Here is a 22597-nt window from a genome sequence, read left to right as displayed (position 1 = left end):
TGTCCCAGGAAGTAAACAATACAGATCACCCCGCTATAACTCCTTCTACATGTTACAGGTATCACACAATTAATTGGGTAATTGTGCAGTTACCTTGAAACCAGCTACACAAAGTAACTATGACACTATAAAAAGCTCTAACCAGCTATGAAGTTAGACCTCAAAAATGTGTACCAACTTTATAGCTGGTTGTTATCAAGCTTTAATTTATATGTGTAGCAGGATCTCCCCAGGGCTCCCAGAAGCTGGGTGCACCAGGTCCAGCCGGGGCTTGGAGCCCCACAACTGAGGGAACTCTCAGCCCCAACAGCTACTGACACAGCTGACAGCACAGGGACCTAGAGTCCTGTAGCTGTAGATGCTGGGACCCCGCTGAGGGGGCACGGCTACACTGGGAGGGTACATAAAACCCCTGGGACTAAGGGAACATAGTAACTGTGATCCTTCAGCCCAGGGGTGCATGGGGTGCCTCTGCAGCTGGGAGTCCCTCCTGTACAGGTTTGCCTCAATTTATGTAGTATGTGCATTCCCAGAGAATGGCGCATAAAGTGAACTCACTTTACAATATAACAAATAGGGATAGGTTCCCGTGGTGGTGAGGAAGGGAGGGAAGGAGTGAGGCTGGGACTAGGGAAGGGGCAAGGTGGGGGGTGCCACTCCGGGCACTGCACAAGGCAGCAAAGCAGAAGGAAGAGAGTGGCACTCACCCCAGCCCTGGCTGAAGTGGCCCTGGGAGAGGCCGGCACCAGCTGCCTGCAGCCACCGGGCTACACCTTGCTCCACCTGTCCCCACTCACCTCTGTTCCTGGGATGCACCATGCCCTGGTGCAGACATCTGGTGTCAGCTGCTCCCAGGGCTGTTCTAGCACGGGCTGGGGTGAGTGCAGAGAAGCGGATCCCCAGGTGGCATGCGGCATGGCACTTACCCCAGCCCATGCTGGAGCAGCCTTGGGAGCAGCTGACACCAGCTGCCTGCACCGGGGCACAGCACAGCCCAGGAGCAGAGGTGAGTGGGGACAGGCAGAGCACGGAGCAGCCCAGCAGATGCAGGCTGCTGGTGCTAGCTGCTCCCGGGGCCACTGCAGCCAGGATTGGAGTGAGTGCCGCTCCCCGTGCCGCCCAGAGCTCTGCTTATACACACTCACCCCAAGCTGTGCTGGAGCAGCCCAGGAGCAGATGTAAGTGGGGACAGGTGAAGCCTAGGTGCAGGGGGACAGGCAAAGCACGGTGCAGCCCAGCAGCTCCAGGCAGCTGGTGCTGGCCACTCCTGCTGCAGTCGGGGCTGGGATGAGTGGAGCCACGGCCCTTTCCCCCCCCCCCACAGACTTACCTGCTTGGGCGGGGGGACGTCTATGCTGATCACATAGGAACAAATTTACTTTGCATATAACAAATTATGGGTCTAAATATGCGCATCGCATAAGAGCAAATGCACATATAAAGAACCTGCATAAAATCGAAGGAAACCTATATAGCATAGCAGGAGAAGCTACTGCATAGATCACACATTAAATCCCATTGTGCCTTTACCTGCACATGTAGGGGGCCATAAATAGTAGTCATAAAAATCTTTCCAAAAGGTATATGAGGAAAGAAAGGAGAGCATTTGACACACAAGCAAATAACAAATTTCTCTCTCAATTCCTGGTGTTTCCAGCTCAGTTGTGAAAAGGCAAGGGGGTGGACAAATATATCTACATGCAGAATCTTGGCTGTTTCTCCAACTTACACCCAGCTGTGAACTTTTTGAACTCTGTTCAACCTAGTGTGTATTTATCTATGTTCTCTTTTTATGTGAGAAGAAAAAAAAATGGACTAACAGAAGAGTACAGCTTCTGGATTTGGTTGTTATAAAAACTTGATTTTTCTAAAGCTGTTTTGAGAAGTCCTCTGCATTAGTTGATATCCTATTACACAAAGATGCAAAATTATAATATGCAGGCTGTAGCACTTAAAAACTTACAAGAAACTCATAGTGTTGTCTTTCTAGTCAGAGTAAACTAGCTGTTGGGGGGGGGTTAGGTATTGTTTTGGTTTATCTATGGGTTGGGAGGTGGGGGGGAGTGTCGATTTGGGGTTTTCTTACCTTTTGTCAGTGGCAAAAATAACAAAATATATTTATTACCCTAAAAACTCCTTTAGGCTTAACATAGGTTTGAACGCAGCAGGTATTTTTTTACTTTTCTTCAAAAAGCCGGTTAGCTCTTTAGGGATTACATTCTGTCACACACACACTTCCAGGGTCAGGAGTCTGGCATGCTCACTCTTTCATGCTGCCCTTTTTTATACAGATCAGAGGGGGGGAAAAAGTGGGAAAAGCTACAGATTTTGTCAAAATGGCTGATGACAGAACCCACTATCCCTTTGATTGCAGTTTTGACTGCCAGTTCTTTAAAGGGATTAGATACCACTTTCTCCAGCTCTCCTCACTCCATTTCCGTATAGACAGAGAGATTTAACGCACCTAGCAGACACCTGTATGGGGTTGTGAAAGTCCTGTCAATTGCTACCAAAGTGCCACATGGCAGACATTAATTGTGCTGTATGTTTTTCTGGGGAAATCAAAGTTTCACACATCCTGCTCATTTTTCCTTGACCTTTAAGGGCTGATTCAACATGTATGCTTGATTAATTTCATTATCCTATCCAATCTGTAGGAATGGCTCTGCTTGAATATCTGCAATTAGCCATCTTTTCATCACTTGATTCTTACAGTCTGCCCAAAATGAGACATAATGCTTTGCTAGTGTATTAAAAAATATATATGAGAGAGAGAGAGAGAAATTGTCAAATTGATTTGCTGCTACTGTATACTTAGCAGGACAATTGATCCACTCAGTCTCTCAATAGCTGAGGAATTATTCAGGTTTCTAGGAAACATCCTCTTCACACACAACAAATATAGATAAACATCCTCCTCACACTGCCAGATACTAATCTTTCTCCCTTCCTAATATATTTTCTTACCTAACACACCTTCCTTCCTAACATGACGTTCTTTTCTAACATCATGTTTTAGTATTAAGTACAAGCAGAACTGTAAGGGATACAATTTATGCTCAAACCTCTGATTTTACACATCTACTCTTGTGTGCACAAGCTATTGTACAAGGATAGCACTGTTTTGGGTGAATGCATTGGAGATTTGGGCTACCTACCCTCAGGTTATACCTGCAAAAACAGATTGTGTCTATATGCAACAAATTTCATTTTCTGCTATGTTGCGCACACGCATAGAACTCAGGGTTATGAAAGCAAAGTAGCCCCTGGATGGTTTGCCCATAACTGGTTGCAGTGTTTCCCTTCACTGTGAGATACCTGAAGAGAAAGATCCAGCTGAGAAAAGCACACTTCCCCAACTGAATGCACCAAAGAGAAAGTCCCTTTAGAACTGCTGCCTTTGGACCATGAGCCATGGTTTAAATCTCAATGCACACATATTGTGAGACCAAACATCACATATAAAATCTTACAGATTAGGGACATAGGCTACAATGTGTAGTCAGAAGAGACATCTCTTGCGCTCTTCCCTCCCTGCCTTCTCTTCCCCCTCATCCCCAGTCCTAACAAGAAACTTGTTTGAAACCCAACACTGCCAGTGTGGCTATTATCACGCACAACCTAAACAACTGCCTGGAGGTCTTGTAAAAAAGGATAATAATAGAGATCACAGAAATTTCCTACACTTGGTAATAGCTACATCAAGATTCACTATGGCAATCTCCACAAGCATCACTCCTCAAAGAAATTTAAAATAAATAATATATGGGCCCAATAAGCTCCACTTGTGCAAATAACTGAATAATTCATATACTCCATGCAGAAGTGTTTGTAGGAGGCTGTATAGTTACTTTTGCTCCCTGGGGGTCCAAGTGCTTTCTGAAAAGGCAGGTAAGTTTCATAATACCCATTTTAAAGATTAACAAACGAAAGCACAGCCAGGAGAAGTGATTTGCCCAGGGCAAGGCAGCAGGTCAGTGGCAAAGGCAGAAACAGAACCCAGTCTCTTGATTCTCAGTGCTAGCCACTGAGCCATGCTGCTTCCCATGTATCCAACTGCTTTTAAGCAACAAATATTTTGACAGCAGGCAACATTACTGTAGGCTTATACAATGAGTGACTGGGATCTTGTTGAAAAGTGATATCATTTGTGATACAGACAGTATAAGGAACTTAGTGAAAGAGACTGTAAATGAATTGCTATCCCTTTGTAATAAAGGCTCAACAATCAGCAGATTGATTTTACAGTTTAGCATTTAAAGTAAATAGTTCATACTCAAACAATAAAAATCCTCTGTCTGATTCTTAAATCAATATTAAAGCAAGACAATGACTGCTATACAGTCTGCTTACACCAAGCTCCCACTCTGTTTCTACCACAAATTGTCTACTCTTGGACAAGAATAAAACAAAGGTATTGTACAGCAATTTGAGCACAGGAAGCGGAGCCAGAAACTCTTGAATATCTATCTCTCACACTGGCTATTTCTGTGGCCTTGGGGAGGTCACAATGTTGCTTCAGTTTAGCCACCTGTAGAAGGATGATGACAATATTTGCTTAATTATCTCTCACAGAGTTCAGAGGATGAAGTGCTCTGGAGATACTAAATATTAACAAGGCCACCTCCAACAATATGTTTATAAATACAGTTTATACGTTTGAAAAGCCTGTTTTCAAATATACTTCACACTTGTAGTGAGAAATACTTTTCAGGAAGCAAAATTCATAGATGATGAAGATTCACAAACCATCTGAAATATGATTATGTCCAAAAGAGTTTGCAAAACTTATTTGTGAAGTTTTTTCTATCTGTACTATAAACCCATATTTTCCTGAAGAAATAATGTAATAAAAAATGCTAAATGAGTGGTATGCATGAGAGAACTTCCTCACCCTCAAGACACATCTGTGTAGCTTATATATAGTTTATATACCTTTAATAGATTATCAAGCTACAGGATCTTGCAAGGGTGGTAAGCTATTCTGCTTAGCCATCCTGGTAGTTGGACAACTGGGTTTCATCTGCATCATTCAGAAACACAGAAACCTAAGACAGCCCCTCCTTCTTCCTCTCCTAAAAAAGTTACAGAGAAAATAAGCTGTCATGAAGGCAGAAACACATTAGAAACTAAGGCTCATGCTTATAATCAGCATATAATTATGCCTGCCTGAAGGATTTTTTTTTACTTAAATCACAAATAAAGCAAGGCCCCAGGGGACGACCAAGTGAATTTAATTAATTCCCATCATCTGGGAGCAGTTTTGGAAGCATGGTGGGGACACCATCAATTTATAACACTTAGGGTGACCCATTTTAACACTTGGCTTGGTCAAACAAATTCTTTTGTCCTGTTTTCAATGAGGTGTCTAGAATACACATGTAAAATGCCACTGCTCTCCAGCCCTCTGCAACCCGCACCACACTTCAAAAAACTCAGCTAGACATGCCAGAGTGTGTGTGTGAGTGGAGAAATGCAGTCAGCAAAAATATCCAAGTTTGACACACTACAGATATGGTCACCCTAATATCCTGTACACTTTTTTCACTGGTTTCCCCTTCTGCCCCTTTCTCCTTCTTCAGTCTACTTGTTTCCATTTTCTCCAACCTTTGCTCCATTCTTATCACATTTCATGCTCCAGAATCAGCTCCCTGTCCCTAACATTCAACATAGGCACTATTTTCCACATATTTTCCCCAAGTGACTTGCAAATCTACTATATTTTCCAAAAATTTATATATTTTGATTTTCCTAAATCTGTATATATAGATTTCCCAAAATCTATAAATTTTCTCAAGCAGGAAGCAACTGTGATCACCTGAAACCTGAGATCCTGCTCCTGCCTTTGTTTCAAGGTAATCTGCAACATCACAGATCCTCACAGGAGGGAAGAGGCTCCATACCAGCCATGAACTAACTGCCCAGAGGAGTTTCCATCTATTGATCTCTGTGAAATCCTGTGAAATATGAACTTTCATTTCTACCCAGGAGAACTTCTACAATTTTTTCTCCAATGCCTCATGAAAGGTGTGTGCGCCTGAAAGCTTGCAATTAAAGACAATTTTTTGCAAAAATCTTGTTGGTCTAATAAAAGGTATCATCTCTACTATGAGTCCTGATTGCCTTTTCCTCTAGACCAATACAACCCCAAGTCCAAACAACCCTCAATATTTCATCCACATTTGCCTCTAGATCCAAACCGTGCAACAAGGCTCTCTCTACAAGAGAACAGTTCCAAACCCTGAAGAAATTTAGCATTTCCTTCTTGCCCCTACCATCAGGCCTAAATTGCCTCTTTTAACTCTAGTGCAATTCCACTGCCTGCAGTAGAGTTGCTGCTAGTTTACGCTGTAAGAAAAGAATTGGGCTTCCTTTCTTTGACGTGAAGATGCAGTCTCCAGAACTACAGAACCCAGCTTGAAATGCTCTGTCGATGTGCCCTACTTTGGTTTTTCAGTCTGCATGTATACATGCAGTATACTTCCATTGCAGAGGGATGCAACCACTTCCGTTGCGGAGGGATGCTTGAGAACATGCACCGCTCACCTCCTCTGTATGTCAAACAAAATGAACCATTGAAGCTGCATCCTTCTGCTACTGGTCCAGAGACCTCTGTTTTTGCCACACTTCAGAGCAGCTACCCTAAACCCCAGGCAACTGCTGTATTTCTTGGTTTGCCATATACAAGCAAAACCTTCTCTCAAGCAGTGTAGACAGACCCCACAAGAGCCACAGCAAGTCACAATACTTAACTTCCTTTTCCATATTCTTATTGCCTATTTACCAGGCTCTTAAGTTCAAGCTACTGAACGTTTTCCTTTCATAATTTGATTCTCTTTCTGAAGTGAAATTGGTGTTTTCTGGATTTAAGTATGTTGGCTGCTTTACTGCATTTACTTGACATTTCCAAAAATTCTATTTTGTGTGACATGAAATCCGCTTCCATTATTTGCTTGATTCTCCCTTGTCAAGTTCTGCGCTGTAAACAAGCAGTGCAAACCGCTGCATCTTTCTGAACACTTTGGTCCCTGACATTGGACAGGGAGAAAGGAAAGGAGGGGGGTTGGAGGGAATCCATCTACAGAATAAGATAGGATGAGCAAAAAAACCAAAAAAAAAAAAAACTTTGACATTAGATGACATTCCTGTGCAGCTGGTTTCTTCAGGAACCAGATAAGGACAAATGTTTTCTTTTGTGAAACCCTGTAAATGCGATTTCACTATCAGGATTGAGCTGTTTGCTTTGACACATGAAGAAATGAGAAGCAGCAGAAACACCAACAGAGTATAAAAGCATATTGGGGTGAGGGTTAACTCAGTGCCTTGCTATATAAGATAAGACAAAGATAATCAAAGGAGAGGTAACTAGTATCATCTCACCAGAGGAACCCTATTTGCAATCTCCCAGTTCGAAACCTATTATGAAGTTTATTATGACATCTTGCAGAGATCCCAAGGTGATCTCAGCTGTGTGGCTGTTGTGACCTCCAACAGGCAAAATTCATGGTAATCACTGGGAACAGCCTAGGCCAGGACTGGGCAAATTATGGCCTATGGGTCAGATCTGGCCCACCAGCTAATTGGATTTGGCAAGGGGCACCCTCCAATTTATTGGATCCAGCTTGTGGCTTCCCCAAGGTGCTTCTCATAGGGCCAAGACTGGCCTGAGGCAGCCAGCACTTCCCTCCTGCCAATGCCCACCGACCCCGGCCCCGGCCCCACAGCTTACACAGCTCCTGGTGGGGCTGCAGCAGCCTGGGTGCTGCTCAGCTCCCCTCACCTCCAGCCCCTGCTGCACCTCTCCAGGCCGGGGGGAAGCTGGAGATGGCCAGTGTGAGTGAGGGGGTGCATGGTGCAGGTTGTCCCAGGTGGGAGTCTGTGGAGCTTGGTCCCACGTGGAACATTATGGGGGCAGCCACAAACTGCAGTAGCTGGGTGAGCGCTGCTGCACAGCTTCCTGCAGAGCTGCTCCTGGTACAGCTGCAGCCGCCCAGGTGCTGTACGGTTTGCTTTGCCTCCAGCAGTGGCTCCTTCTGCTGCTCCTACCCCTTGTATACTGCTCTGGGTGGGGGGTGAAGCTACAGCTGGGCGGCTCCTGCCCCAGTGCATGGGGCTTCAGCTCCAGGTCCAGCTCCCAGTCACCTTCTGCCCACACCGCCTGCACACAGGTGGCTGCTCATTGTGCCAGGTGGGTGGAGTGGGGGAAGGCAGCTGGAGCCCCATGTGCTGGGGCAGGAGCCACCCAGCTGAGACTTCCTGCCTGCCCAGATCAGCTCAGCAGGGGCAGGAACAGACGGAGCCACTGCTGGAGGCAAGGGGAGCTGGCTCCCTGAGAGACGCCCCACTAGTAAATTGTGTACACTGGCTGGGGCTGGGCCAGTAGGTGCAGGTGGGTGCATAGTGCAGGCTGCCTCAGGTAAAAGCAGGCTTGGCTCAGCCTCATGCAGAGTGCCATGGGGCAGCTGCAGACTGCACCCCCTGGGGAAACTCTGCCACACGTGCCCCCCAGCCCCTCCCCTCCTCCTGGCCAGTTCCAGATGTGAATAGATTATGTTGCAAAAACAATGCATTTCTGAAGCTATGTGCCAAAGGACATTGACCTACAGAATGAAGTTATATCACTTTGCAAACCATGTAATGCCCAGATCTCCTTGTACTCCCCATATTCAAATGTTCCTGTTGCCATAATGTGTAGGTATAACATGTGCATTGTACAAAGAAATGGAACAGGACCAGAAGAGACAACCAGTTCTCAGTCTCTGTTTTAAACCATTAGATTCTACTTTTATGGGTACTGCCAAGTTTCCTTCTGTTCTGGTCTCCTGGGGAAGTTAAACTGAAGAAGCAAACCTTGAGACCCCATCAGAAAGGAAAAGGGACACAATGCTCCCGGATCTCCGCTGACCACGAGTTCCAGAGCCTCAAATTCTGCTTTTGGGGAAAATATTTCCTCCAGCTCCATCAAGATGAAATCTAGATCCTATTATCCATACAGTCACAGATTATTTCACTTGTATTGGTGAATCCCAGAAGGCTCCCATATGAGCCTTGCAATAACAGTTAAGAAAAGACTACACAGGCAAGTCATCTGCAGTCAGGGACTTGGCTGAGACCACTTAATCCACTCATTTGTGAATGGAGACATATTTGAACTCTGCGTTTGGTTTGATTTCCAACCCTAATGAATGATGTTCATGTCCCAGAACAAGTTTCAGGAAGTACTATTTCAAGTGTAGTAAAATCAGCAGTTCCTGTGCTGAAATATTATGTCAAGTTATGGAGCAAAATGACAGTTGCTATGAAGTCATTTCCCTCTTCTTTCTATGTGCATCTGTAAATTGAGGGCAAAAGAAGACTGCCTTAGTGGTTTTCCTGGAATTGCTCATTTCCCAGGTAACTTCTAATGAATGCTAAAAAGAGATGTTCTTAAAAAGGTCAGTTGGAGCAGAATGCTGTTGCTCAGACAAGACCTTTGCATTCTAGTAGTGCACCGAGTTTGTGGACTGGTGGTACAATCAATACAATGAGCAATCCAGGGAATTATTCAGAGGGGCATAAAATACTAGATTTTCCATTCCAGGCCAGAGAAACTTATATCTAACATTGATTAACAATATGGACTTTTCAGCCTTTGGGTAATGAGAGCTTCTACCAGAGACAGACAAACAGACATGTTTATAAGAAACAGAAATCTTTAGGGCATTGGTCAACCCCTAATTGATGGGTCTGCCTTTCATTCTTGCCACGTGCCCCTGTAGGAGTTAGTCCCTCATACTTTAAAATCCTGATGGATACCTCATTACTATCTCAACACTGTTTTCATTTTTTCTATAGGCCAGTGCACCAAGTACCTCTTCAAGGTATTAAAAAGAGTCTTTCCCTGCTTTTTGTTTATAGTACTAGCACCCTGAAGAGGGAGGAGTTAGTCCCCATTACCACAGAGCCCCCCAATTCCACTGGGGTCTGGGCTTGGCAATGCAGCTGTGGTTACTTCTTCTTTAACCCCAAAAATTTCATCTGGAAATGCCAACTAGGACTTGGCCAGAGTCTTGCTATGGGCGGGGGACGTCCAGCAGGGCGTGCTCTCCAGGGTAATTGTCTCTGATATGTCCTCCATAGGAGGTCTATATTGAGCAGATTCTTTTTGGTATTGGGTGGTGGAACCAGAGCGTGCTCCATCCACTCCATGCATTGACCTCGTATTGCAGTGCTTCCAGGACCGGTGCAAAAAAACAGAAAAAAAAAAAAAAAAAAAAAGCCAACTAGATTATGACACATACATTATAACAAAACGCCTCTTGGCTTGGAACACAGTCTCAATCCAATTAACGATTGCATAGGTAAGTCTCTCAGATTCCTGTCTTAAAATGACTGAAAAATGATGGTTACCTGGCAAGAGCTCTCTCTTCACCAGGACCATCGCTCAGGGTCCTATTAATCCCTGAGGAATTTGGACTGGGGAGATTATTGTACTGGAGGCTTCAAATTTTGATCTCTTTGATCAGCTGGCTGAAATGAAGGGGATTGTCTTGTCATTGTGCAAGTCTGTACTTGACTAATACCATCTCATTATAGATCACCCTCTCACTATTTGCTTGAGTTGAACATGGTCTATTCTTTATAAAGACCCCTTTTTCCTTTTCTGTAACAGTTTCTCAAGCCTCTAGACACAGGCTGAGATCTTCTCCCCTTTTGCACGACCAACACGTTGGAATTTTAAATACCAATCTGTGTGCTCTGCATGGCCAAACATATTAGCCAGTGTATCCATACAATTTTTGGCAAAGGCATGGGAACCAATATATTTTAAAGTCCATGCCACATTGATCGCTGGGATCACGTTGGGACCCCTAAGCTTGCTTTTCTTCTGGTACCTGCCACCAATTTAAGCTTTCAAAGGAATGGGCAAACCAGGACTCCAAAGTCTCTTCCCCAGGCATGGGGGTGATCCCCTAGAAGAGACCAACTCAGGGTATGGGTACACAATTGCTTTTAGGGCCTGCTCCAGACCTGGGCCCACACTTCAGGGGAGTTCACAGTGAGGACCAGTGGCAGAGAGTCAACAACCATGGTATAGCCATCAGGCTTTCCTCTACGTTTGTAAAAACTCCAACTTTCTTTTTAAGAATATTCTGTCAGAATAAGCAGATGAGGGCTGGCCCTGACAAGTGCCCAGAGTCCTCTCTCCATCTTCAACTTATATTTCCTTGGGAAACCAGAAGGGTTTCACAGGCACCTGCAACTCACATAAGGCAGCATAACCATTCTCCTCCTTCCTAGGCCTTAACTCATGCACTCTGCACTGCTTCAAATAGCTGAAGGTATTTTGCGATACACCTTGTAGAGACACTCCTGTATGTGCCCTGGTATATCATTTACTACCAGGGCAACTTTGGGTCTATGTGTGCCCTCACAACACTCCTCAAGCATATGAAGTGCCATACTGATAACAAAAGTTCTGCAATAGCTCCATAAACTATGCTTTACTGAACTACTGCTCAACTGCTTGTAAAGGCATTAGACCAGCAGGATCCTAGATGAGCACCCAGAATATAATCCTTTTGCCAGACTCTGATGGCAGAACTAGGGTTCAAATTTCTGGGAGGGGATTTGGCTCAAGCACCTACCCAGAAACCTGGGAAGAATCTACTTTGTTTGGGGGCAAGGGAACCTAAAAGAACACCTTCCCCACTCTGAAGTAATTTTGTTCCAAACAGAATATAAAATATATATCTATTAAATGGAAAAGAAAATAACTAAACCTTAACAAATGCAACAGCTTTAAAACACCCCACATACCAAACAACACCCCAAAGAAGACGTTCCCTTGGTCTCTTGGTTTCAGTCTATATCTGAGACCTCCCCCACCCTGGGAATTGCTAGTTGCCCAGTCCAAGAGGGGAAAAAATTGAGTCTCCCTTCAAACTGCTGGCTGGAGATCCTAGCACAGGCTACCTGCCACCTTTCAGGATCACCATTGTGGATTGCTCCCACTTGGGGTTTGCCACTGCTGCTCTAGACCTCTTCCGAGGCCAGCGCTGAAGCATGCTGCCTGCTGCCATTCTGGAAGCACCACCACTCTGGGTCTCTGCCACTTCACACCCATCGGGTTGCTGCTTAGTCACTGCTGCTCTGAAGCACCATTTGGGGTCTCTGCTGCTTACCACAGTCTGTGGTCACCACTCCACCACTTTGAGAGCACTGCTGGAATCAGCAATTGTGGAGGCCAGACCCTGCCACTCAGGCTTGCCACCACTGCTTTGAGGAGTGCTGTTGGGGGTTCTGCCACCTCTCGCTGCTGAGGTCTGCCGCCTCTCAGGATTGATCTGTACCTGCTGCCACTCTGTAAGCACAGCTGGGGTCTCTGCTGACTCCAGCCACTTGAGGTCACTGCTGAGGGCAACCCTTCTGGCATATCAGCTATTGGTCTCACAGGTAAGACAGCTTCAGCTTTTTCTTACTAGTACGGATTCTACTAGCCTCTGCAAGAACGCCACAGGAGGACTCTCGACTGAAGTATCCCTAGGCTCCAATCTGTTGGCACTGGATTTATGACCCAGATACCTTGTTCTGGACAGACCCAAAACCCTTCGACTAACTAGGACCTCTCCATTTGATAATAGGAAAATATTATTGATACATAGTGATAGCAGACAAAAATAATGCAATTCTATACATACCAGTCCTAGAGCTGTCATCAGAGGGAAGGTACGTCCGGCCAGTATGCAAGTGTAACAGACTGCCAATGTGGGCTCAGCAGATTGGCTTAAGATACTTACCCTGCGCTAGAAACAGTGTCGGCGAACTCCGAGCAACCCCAGGGGTAGAGCAAGGGAGCCCTGCCCTGTGGAAAAGGAGAAGCCAATCTAAAGAAGGGGTTTTCAATCCCCTCATTCACATGGAAGGGGGGTGGTTGGAGTTGGGGGCCTGCCACCCTGAGGCCTGGTTGCCCAGTTTGCAAGCTAGGGAGGTACTGCCAGTGGGGATAAAAGCAGCAGCCGAACTGGCATGGAGGGCTGCTGACAGTGACTCCAGGGGACAGCGCAGGAGGCCTAAGAAGAGCTGGGGTGAGCTGACCCAGCAGAGAGACTTCTCTGAAGAGCCTCAAAGGCCCGAGGAGAAGGCGGCAGGGGCAGATAGCCATGCCTCCAGCAGAGAGGGAGCCATGGCCAGGGCTTGGGGCAGAAAACTGGTGCCCCAAGGCCCCATCACAGTGTGCTGGTTGTGCCAGGCATCCCAGAGGCTAGAGCTGGCAGTCGGACCCCCACTCCACTGCGGTGAAGCAGCAGCGGCCAGGAAGACAGGCGGTATCCTTATCTGGAGCAGGGAGCTGGGCCGATGAGCTGAGGAAACGCCTCACCTTCCCTGGGGAAGCAGGAGAGCAGCAGGCAAGGCACTGGGATCCTGAGGAGCAGCAGAACACCAGAACAACAGTCCCTGGGAGCTTGAGGCACAGGCCGGCGCTCGGAATGGGACTGGCAAGCCAGTCATCTGGAGCAGGGTTTAGACCAATGACCCCTGGGAGCTGCCTGTGCTGCTGACCCTCTGCCACTGACTGCCTCACAGGGAACTCAGTCCTGTCCCTTAATCTGCCTCCAATTGTCATCGGATGGAGTCCCTGAGCTTTGTGCTTGGGTCATGCGGATTGCTGCAGGAGCCCACTCTGTTGCTTGTCACTTGCCTTTTTGGTTGCCACGGAGGGTCACCCTTCAGCCTCTTTCGGGGGCTGGGGTTTGGTACAATTTGATTACTGCAGACCAGAAGAGCTTAGCCTGTTGCAGTCTGTCACTTATTGGGAAGCCTCTTGGAGCTGTGGGAGTGATCACGTTGCTTCCTTGTGGTAGCATCTCAGCAGTGGCTGAAAGCTGCCAGTTACCCTGCCTGTGGTTCTTGAGTCAAGGGTTGACTAATGCGTTCTGGTTTGTTTTGCGGTTCTGGTTATGTAATTTAAGTTCACTTGTAAATAACCTTTCCTATTATTCATGTTTTGTAAATAAAGTGTAAATAGTTAAATCAGTTAAGTGTTTGACCTTTTTGGGACCATGAGCTGCTCTGTGGGGAGCAGGGGCTGGCTGGAAAGTAAATTGGTGCTGGCCAGAAGCCCTGCCCCACTCTTACCACACCATCCCTGATATTGGGCAGGGGTGGCAACTACTGGGCCGGCACCTGGCTTACACGAGCTTCACCCTGAGGTTCTTTCTTGAACGTCAGAAGTCAGCAGCCTGGAGGTTGGAGGCCAAGGCTCACTTCCCCACTTCTGTCCTCTCCTCCCACCCACTCCCCCAGTGGGGTAGGTGAGATGGGCTTGTGGTGTGCCTTTGCCATTCTGAAATCCCTCCTTTTTTTCTCTCCATCTCCCCCATCCCTGCCCCCTACCCCGCATGATGAATCTTCATCTCTGGGCATTGTTGATTGGTTTCCCTGTGGTCATCATTCTGTCCTATCAGCATATACCTTTGTTTCACAAGCCCATCATATGCACACATTGTAGTTTGGACTTTTACTGGGCCTCCTAATTTGGCCTGTTCCCCAAAGCCAGAAAGCCCAAGGCACTGTGACCTAGCCAATGCAGTAGAGTCCCTTATCTCAAGTTATGGAACAGTGTGGTACATGTCTTCAATTCCCCAGCTTGTGTCAGACACAGTGGACCTTGGAGGAAACTTTGTCACAGGCTTTTAGAAATCAATTAACCCTTGCCATTGCCCAGGACCATTATTCTAATGCATATCTATTTTACCTAAAAGCCAATTCCTGAAAACAAAAACTTTCAAATACTATTTTCTGGCCATCATAACCCCCTGCGGGCCTTGGCCCAGGTCACAGCAAGGGATGACTTCTCAGTGACCCCTAAACAAAACTTCCTTCTGAAGTCCATGTGTGCCATCCCTCAAAAAAAAAAAACCAAGGAAGGAAGCCTAGTGATACAAAGATCTGGCCAGGAACACAAAGATTTGTTATCCTTGCTCCCCTGTACCCATTCCTTGAACCCTTACATGAAACTTTAAAGGCACAAATCAGTGGATAGGCACAAACAGGCTCTTAATTCCTTAGACCTGCTTACCTAAGGAGGGTATGTACATTTTTAAACACTTCCAATAGGTCACATGACCAACCATACATGTATGTGTGTATATATATAAAAGCAGGATTACAGGAAGAAAATTTCTACTATGGTCAGAGTCTCTTCTTAGCATCTAACAAAGTAGGCTGTTGCCTACAAAAGCTCATGTGTGTCTGAACTGCTTAGTCTTTAATGCAATGATTTTCAACCTTTTTGGGCTCAAGACCCCTCTGTAATTTTTATGAATTCAGTGGCACCCAATTTCAAAAATGTATTTATACAGTACAGTGCTTACCTCCTTACTCACAGGCTGGATAGAACAGGTGGGGGAGTTAAGGACAAGCCTAAGCCTGTCTTATCTGCTCATCTCCTCACGGCACCCTTAAAATGATGTGATGGCACCCCAGGTGCCTCAGCATCCTAGTTGAGAATCACTGCTCTTAGCTACCACCTTGCCCTACCTTCTACCTGACTGCAGACAGATTATCCTTTATTTCAACACTATAGCAACTTCTTGAAGCTTCCACAGAAGCATCTGGTCCTGCCACCGATCTGATACGAATATAGCAACCAGTATGAACTGTGAATCATTATCTTCCACGTTCTAAGTAGCTCAACTAGCCCTTTCCCGGATTATTCAAAAGATTTTTTATGTGGTTTCTTGTTGACCCAAGAAGTGGATGGGTCACTACCAAGAGTCTGGCATATGAGCTTTATTTCACAGACTGTCAGCTCCTACTGCAGAATAGATAAAAAGATTTACTATGTGGCGCCACTGTAAGCAGACCCAGGCCCCAGGTGTGGCCATGATGCACTCTGGCGGCCAGACAGCTGCTGCCTTTCTCTGGTTCTACATACCCTTTTTCCACTCTTGCCTGCTGTGCACCTTGATGCAATTGTTAAATCATTAAAAGGGAAGCTGCCTAAGGGTCCTAGAACACATTCTTGTCCTTCCTTCACCAGGAAATCCCTTCTCAGACCCCACTTGTCCAAATCTGCTCCATCAGTAAATGGGCCCTCCAAGCCTATCTATACGTGCCTCAAGGTACCCATTGCATTTGGGCCTCTGACTTCCACTACAAGCCATACCCATGCCTCACAGGTGTTGCTGATTCACACTTAGGTGGGGTACCTTGCCCTCAAGCCCATGTTCAGTCACTTCAAACCTGGCCTTCCCAGCCTCTACCCTTTTTCTCTAGCTGGCCCCTTTCTGCCTAGGCCTGGGTCAGGCTCCTGGGTTCCAGCCCTGGTCAACTGTCTGTCTCTCTGTCCCTTGTGCCTCTTGCCCTGGGCCCTGACCCTAGATTTCATCCTTCTGGACAGCTGAGCCCCTGGCCCCTGATCTCTGACCTTCAGGGCTGATCTTGCCCCTTTTAGGCTGCAGTCCCTGACTCTGGTTCTTGGCCCTCTCAGGCATTTGCTTTGCCTTTTGTGGGCTATGGGTCCCTAACCCTGGTTTGCACCCTGCTCCAGTACTGGGCCCCTGTCTTTCTTTGCTACTCTTGATAGTCACCTGACCCCTGGCTGAGTTCAAGGCAGTTGCATGCCCTGCAGGCACAGCTTGGACTTCCAAAACTGCCCTATAGTCACAAACTCAAACTCAAACCACTGGTAGGAACCCCAACACAATAAGAAAGCACGCTAGCTGTAACAGAAAACTGTCCCCACAATAGGTTCCAACACAGACCCCAGCCCCTTGGTTGTACAGAATAAAACTTCCTTTTTCTAGGTTGTATCCTCAGCTCTCCAATTGTAACACCACACTCCCCCTTACATGGGGTCCTGTAGGCATCTTGTTTGCAGATCTCAGACCCTCTCAAGTCAGCCAAGCAGTCCCCCTTCAGTCTTCCTACTCAGGAGCTCCTTCCTTTTCAACCTGAAGGACCACTCTGCCTAACTGGGATAAGGTACTGGCTTTATATGCCTCTTAGGTCCTGCCCCATCCAATCAGGTGACCCTGCAGCTCCCCATAGGTGCTCCCTCCCTATAGCTGACGACCTGCCTGCTTTCTCAGCTAGGACTTAGCTCAGCAGCCTGCAGTTTGCCACCTGCCTGTCTACTAGTAGCCAGTCCCCTTTTAGCCATTGGTCTCCTGGCTATGCTCTCTCTTACAGCCAGCCAGCCTATTCTAGGCAGTCTCTAAACTGACTACAGGTTTCTCTTTTCTTTAATGGAGCTCCCTGCCTCAGCTGCAGGGACCCCTGGCTGCCTGCCTTCTTGCAGCTGCTCTGAGGCCCAAATGCAGCATTTTCTCCCCTAAAGGTGACAGGACATAGGCCTCTAGCCACAGCCAGGCTCAGAAAAAACCCCAGCTCATGCAGCATGTGTTTTCAAGGGTTAATCACATTCAGAATGTCTCTACCAAGTTGTAAAGTGGAAGTACTAAAAGTGGGTATGTCTGTTGTATGGGTGTGAGCCCTTCAGACTACAGATAAGCAGGGGATGAAGCATCCCTCCACATCCTGGCAGCGGCCCCATAACAAGCATTTAACATGACCTACCTATGTGAGACTCATACCCAACCTGTATAAATATCTGCATCCTCCAGATAGGACTTATTTTACCTTCCCCACCTAAAGGAGCAGACAGTAAAAGCACGTGCTCCCCACACTACCCCACAAGTATTGGTAAAGGCCTGTTCCCCTTCCTAACCTTCCAGTCATCTTCCATTCTCCTAATCCATCTCTCTTCCTCCAAATACATATATTTTTTTCATCTGGGATCTCTATCTCCATCACTCCATGAGGTCTCTACTTCTCACCCTGACTCAATCTGTCTCCATTCCCCATGCTTCTCTGACATTATCTTCTGCTTCCCCAGAACCCCAGCTGTACTTTCTCCTCTACACCCTAAATGTTGACTAGCCAAGGGGAGAAAGTTGCTGCTTAGGATTCTGTATAGCTTTCCCTGTACCACTTGCAATTTTATCTCAGCTTTCCATTTCTGCGACACAAATCCATCTCTGCAGTAAGCTAAAAATTATGGGAAACCTAAGAGGAGGAAAGGCAGGTTGAAGAAAGTAAACACCCTGAGCAGTTACAGAGAAAAGTTGTTTTCTACCCACCTGCCTCCTGCATGCTCAACAGAGTCTGGAAAAGCTTAGTGACAGACAAGCAATTCATTCATTTCAGGTCCATTATACCAGTGTAATGTTCACATCAGAGCCATTAGAGGAACTGCAGATTTAAAGCAATCTTTTGGAACCCATCAATGAGCATACTTTCTCCATGGGTACCACAGAGTGGGGACAAAGTCACTTGGTCAAGGTCACACAGGTTTCAGCAGCAATGCAAGGTATTGAACCTGCGCTCCCAGGTCTGAGGCTGGAATTGTTTTACCTCTGGATCACCTCTCCTCCCTCCAAACAAGTGATGGAAACATATATAGCTATATGTATAAATGGCCAACCAGGAGACCAGATCCAGAGGCCAGAGAAAAGGTACCAGAAGTTTGATCCTTTTGCCAAAGGTAGGAATTCAGGTTGGTTTGCTTTCAAGCCCTTATCAGGGGGGGTTATACTTTAAAGACATTTTCTACAATAGTAAGGGGTGGAAGGTTATACTTAAGCAAAAGTGTGTCTAACAGTGACACAAAAAAGGCCCCAAATTATAGTAAATATAAGCTTTGTGGGTTCAAAGGCCAACTCAGGAAGCAGCAAGTCACAGGGAACAGTGGTCAGCTATGAAATGCTACAGGAACCCAGAACTCCCAGCACATAGTAAAATCAGAGAGATGAGCTGCATCACTCTTAGATGCCATATACCATTATTACACTGTAATTGAGCTACTTTTAGAGTCAACAGAGGACCTATATTTCTGGAGGACTCACCCTGACTCACTTCTAGTTTAAATTTCAGGTCAATTAATATGGAGGAGGAAGGGGCCTGATGAAACAGTCATAAAGTGAAGGAGCAGAAGTAACAATTACTTGAGACTGTAACAAGTAGTTTTACTTGTTTGCTCCCTTTTCCAGTCTTTTGAAAATTTCTATTTGATATTTAAATTGTTTTATTTCTTTATGTACCGCTACAAAAACCTACCCATTCATTGAACCTCCATCACTGTGGGCACAGTGTTTCCTTCAGTGAATGCAAATATATTCAGTTAATTTAGCGCAGGAAAATTTCACATTTATGGTAGCAGCCTCTTTTTTACTCCAGGTTAGGAGTTAAATTATTTTTTCCTTCCTCTCGTATATTGTGAAGAGCCAAATTTCAATGTCTCTATTGTGGTTCTTATGGTATAGGTTTTGTGGCATCCTATACCATAAGAAGTTTTATGGACCTGAATAGGATTCTTCCATATAAGTAAAAGCCCAAAGTGAAGTTGGCCTACAGGAAGAGATGTAAAAACATCCAACTTGCACATGACACCACATACCCCATGCTGTTATGCTGGGGTGAAGGACACAAAGAGTCATCAGAATCAAGTCCTACAGACTAGAGACAGAAGTTACACATAAACTGGTTTAAGTGATCAGAAACTGGTTTAAACTTGTAAAAGAATAGAAGTTCAGTGCACATAAACCAATTTCAAATGGCTGAAACTGGTTTAAGATAAACCTGGCTGCATGTAGCATCAGACCTAACCTAACTGATTTAGGTCAAACCGGTTTATGAAACTTCTGTCTCAGACCCCTTCCTGGTTCAAGTTCATTCAGAGTCCCCCAGTATCCCAACATTTGCAGCCCTGGGCTAGGTTGTGCTGTCTGCTCCACAGGGCCCACCCCTCTGCTCCCTAGCTGGAGCAATAAGGGCTGACTCAATGGCCCCACCAGGCAAACCCCTGCCTGCCCTGCTTACTTGGTGCTGGCTGCCACTATGAACTACAAATCCCAGAGGCACCTGGAAGTGGGAATAGGGAGTGATGAGCAACCCCGGAGAGTCCTGCTGCTGTGACACTGGTCTGCTAATCCCAGGGACCTCAGGGGCAGCAGGAAGAGGAAGCAAATCCACAGCTCAAACTGGCTGTGCACCAGAAAGCCATGCTGTAGCACCCCTAGCTGCTGGCTTGCGCTACTGCAGGCAGGTGGCTGCATTTCCTGAATTAGAAGTGAATGTCTGTTCATTTGCTTATTGGTTCAATCTTTGCAGCTTAAACTAACTTGAAAAGAGTGACTCAGTTCAGCCTCAGACTTTTTGACTCTCTGTACTTAGCCACAGTGAATAATCTAAATGACTGAGAGGTCTAAGTAGCTTTGAAGTCATTATTTTCAGGGTTTTTATCAGAGGGGTTTTGTTTTGTTTGGTCTAAAGAACAAAATGAAGCAATGGTTAAAAAAAATAAATCAACTCCAGTCCTCAGAAATATTGTTATGCACATTCACATCTTGACAGTTTTTCACAGTTCTCCAGTGTAGGAGGAGAGTGCTTGCCACTAGAGCTGCAAATATAGCTTTCAGAGCTGGCTCCTGCTACTTTTTGGCTTAAACACACACTTGAGAAGCAGAATAAAATGCTTCTGCATTGAATTGACGATACACAAGTCTTCTTAAGATTATGAAACAATAAGAAAATTAGAGCTCAGAGCCTATAGTGCTCCAAACAAAAATTACAGAAGATGCACAGACCCAGATTCTCGATTATAGTCATTCTAAAGGACTGTTAAAATCCATTTTAAAGGCTTGCAATGGGGTTTTTAATTCAGAAAAACAGAAAGAAAGAAGAAAGGGAGGATAATAAACATCTACCTACTTCAGCTGCAGACATACACATTTAAATATTGTGTGGTATTATGTTGTGTGCAAAAATGTCAATGGTTGCTAACTTGCAATAATGCCTGAATACTTACCTAAATCTTATGTGGGTCTATGCCAACACCATAACCAACAGTACCCTTACTAATTATACATGGGAACAGAGTGATATTAAGAGGTCACTGAACATCCATATGCAGCATCTTCCTAAAAAGTTATTCTGCTATCCGAAGAGTAATATATCGAATGTGCCAGATCCACAGCACTACAAACTACCCCATTGTGCTTTTTAGTAATGTGCCTCCATCTTACCTTAGAGGGAATACTCTGTGTGCCCATTCAGTCCTCAGCCATTCTGTAAGCCCTCTCACTATGACCTCAGACTGGGTGCAGTTACAATAGCAGTTGCAGGGAGGTGGGAACCTGTCCTCTGGGAGCAAGGTTGAGACCTCAAGTTTGTTTCACAGAACCCAGTCAAACTATTGCACTGGGCAAGCCTGTAAAGGGAAGCCCTGTATTCCATTGCTGGTAGCCTGCTTTATCCAATCTACCCATCTTCATTTAAAAATTAGCAGCATTAACCTAGTCTCACCTCATACCTTAGTAGTTATGTTCATACAATCCTTTCCAGGATAACAGTATTGATTGCAAGTAAGTGAGAGCACAGTTTAGCCCCAGGTGTTTATATGACTTAATATAATTCATGCTCATGGCACAGTTATTTCAAAGAAAAAAATGCTTTTGAATGTTGAGGTCTGGAGTTCACCAGATCCTCAATATTGCAGTCTGAATGTGATCCCTGTCTTGTAAAAAAAAACAACAACAAAACCTTGTATATTATACTGGAGAAGAGATAACTCAGCCAAACAAGTTCTTGACTGTAGGTTTTGTCTTTCATTTTAATTTAAATCTTGTACATGAGGGGATTTTTTTAATATTAACGTTAAGGACCTCGCATCACGACTGTGTCATTCTCTTCAATCATTCTCTTTCCTCTTGAGAACAAAATGACACTGAGAAGCAGAGCTATGTGGGTAGTGAAAAACCTGTTATTTGATTCTACCCAGTAAGGTACCAAAAGAAAATGTCTACTTCTCAGTGAGAACATTGCCTGCTACTTTCCAACAACAAAAGTATTGCAATAATAGAGTTAAGCATTGGAGTGCCGCTGCGCTGGCTGTTATGCTGCGGACAATTACTGTAAAATCCTCTAGAATTCTTCATGAAGACAGATTTTGAATGAGTGCTTAACAGGCAGTTTCAACAGTTGTGAAAATCCTACATGTGATGTTTTGACAACCCAGACTTGAAACCCCAAGTTTGAACCAGCATGGGTAGGAAATAAGACACTCGGAGGCTGATTTAATACTGCATATGTTCGCAGTGAACAAGCACAGATTTGTAGGACAAGAACTTGATTCACAAAGCTAACACTGTGGAATGCAGATCTGGCACCCATGTGTAGTGCAAGTAACCATTACGGGGTCATGCAGTACATGTGTTTCTTTGTGTACCTAAGAGAGGCCCTTTGGATTCAACATACGTAAGCCACATTTTGAAAAAGAGGAAAATTGACTTATTTCTGTTCGTTACCAGAAGGAGCGATAGAAGGTCCCAGTTTTGATAGGAGAACCACACAAGCATTCTCTTATGCCTTCAAACCAGCTTGTTGCCTTGTGAGGATGGGTACACGGTCCCTTTTGCACAGTTGGTAACTGAGAATAACGGATGTGCCAAACTGCAGGACTATCAATCCTACATTGTTGCCTAGTGGATAAAGCAGGTGCAAATGTAAGACCTAGTTTTGTTCACAGCTCTGTCGCTGGTCTTTTTATTGATCC

General features: G+C 45.4%; 1 long non-coding RNA gene across 1 annotated transcript; it reads left to right on the top strand.

Moving 5' to 3' along the window:
* Window positions 1-200: 200 nt before the first annotated feature.
* On the top strand, window positions 201-6094 carry LOC109322454. The gene is made up of 3 exons (XR_002104393.1): window positions 201-213; window positions 2326-2330; window positions 5831-6094. It is a non-coding gene; the product is annotated as an uncharacterized LOC109322454 (long non-coding RNA).
* The last annotated feature ends 16503 nt before the right edge of the window (window positions 6095-22597 follow it).

Source organism: Crocodylus porosus, unplaced genomic scaffold, assembly GCF_001723895.1.
Source record: "Crocodylus porosus isolate Cpor-Errol unplaced genomic scaffold, CroPor_comp1, whole genome shotgun sequence".
Classification (NCBI taxonomy): Eukaryota; Metazoa; Chordata; order Crocodylia; family Crocodylidae; genus Crocodylus; species Crocodylus porosus.
The sequence above is the reverse complement of the archived record's forward strand: the minus strand, read 5'-3'. Positions and strand labels throughout refer to the sequence as shown.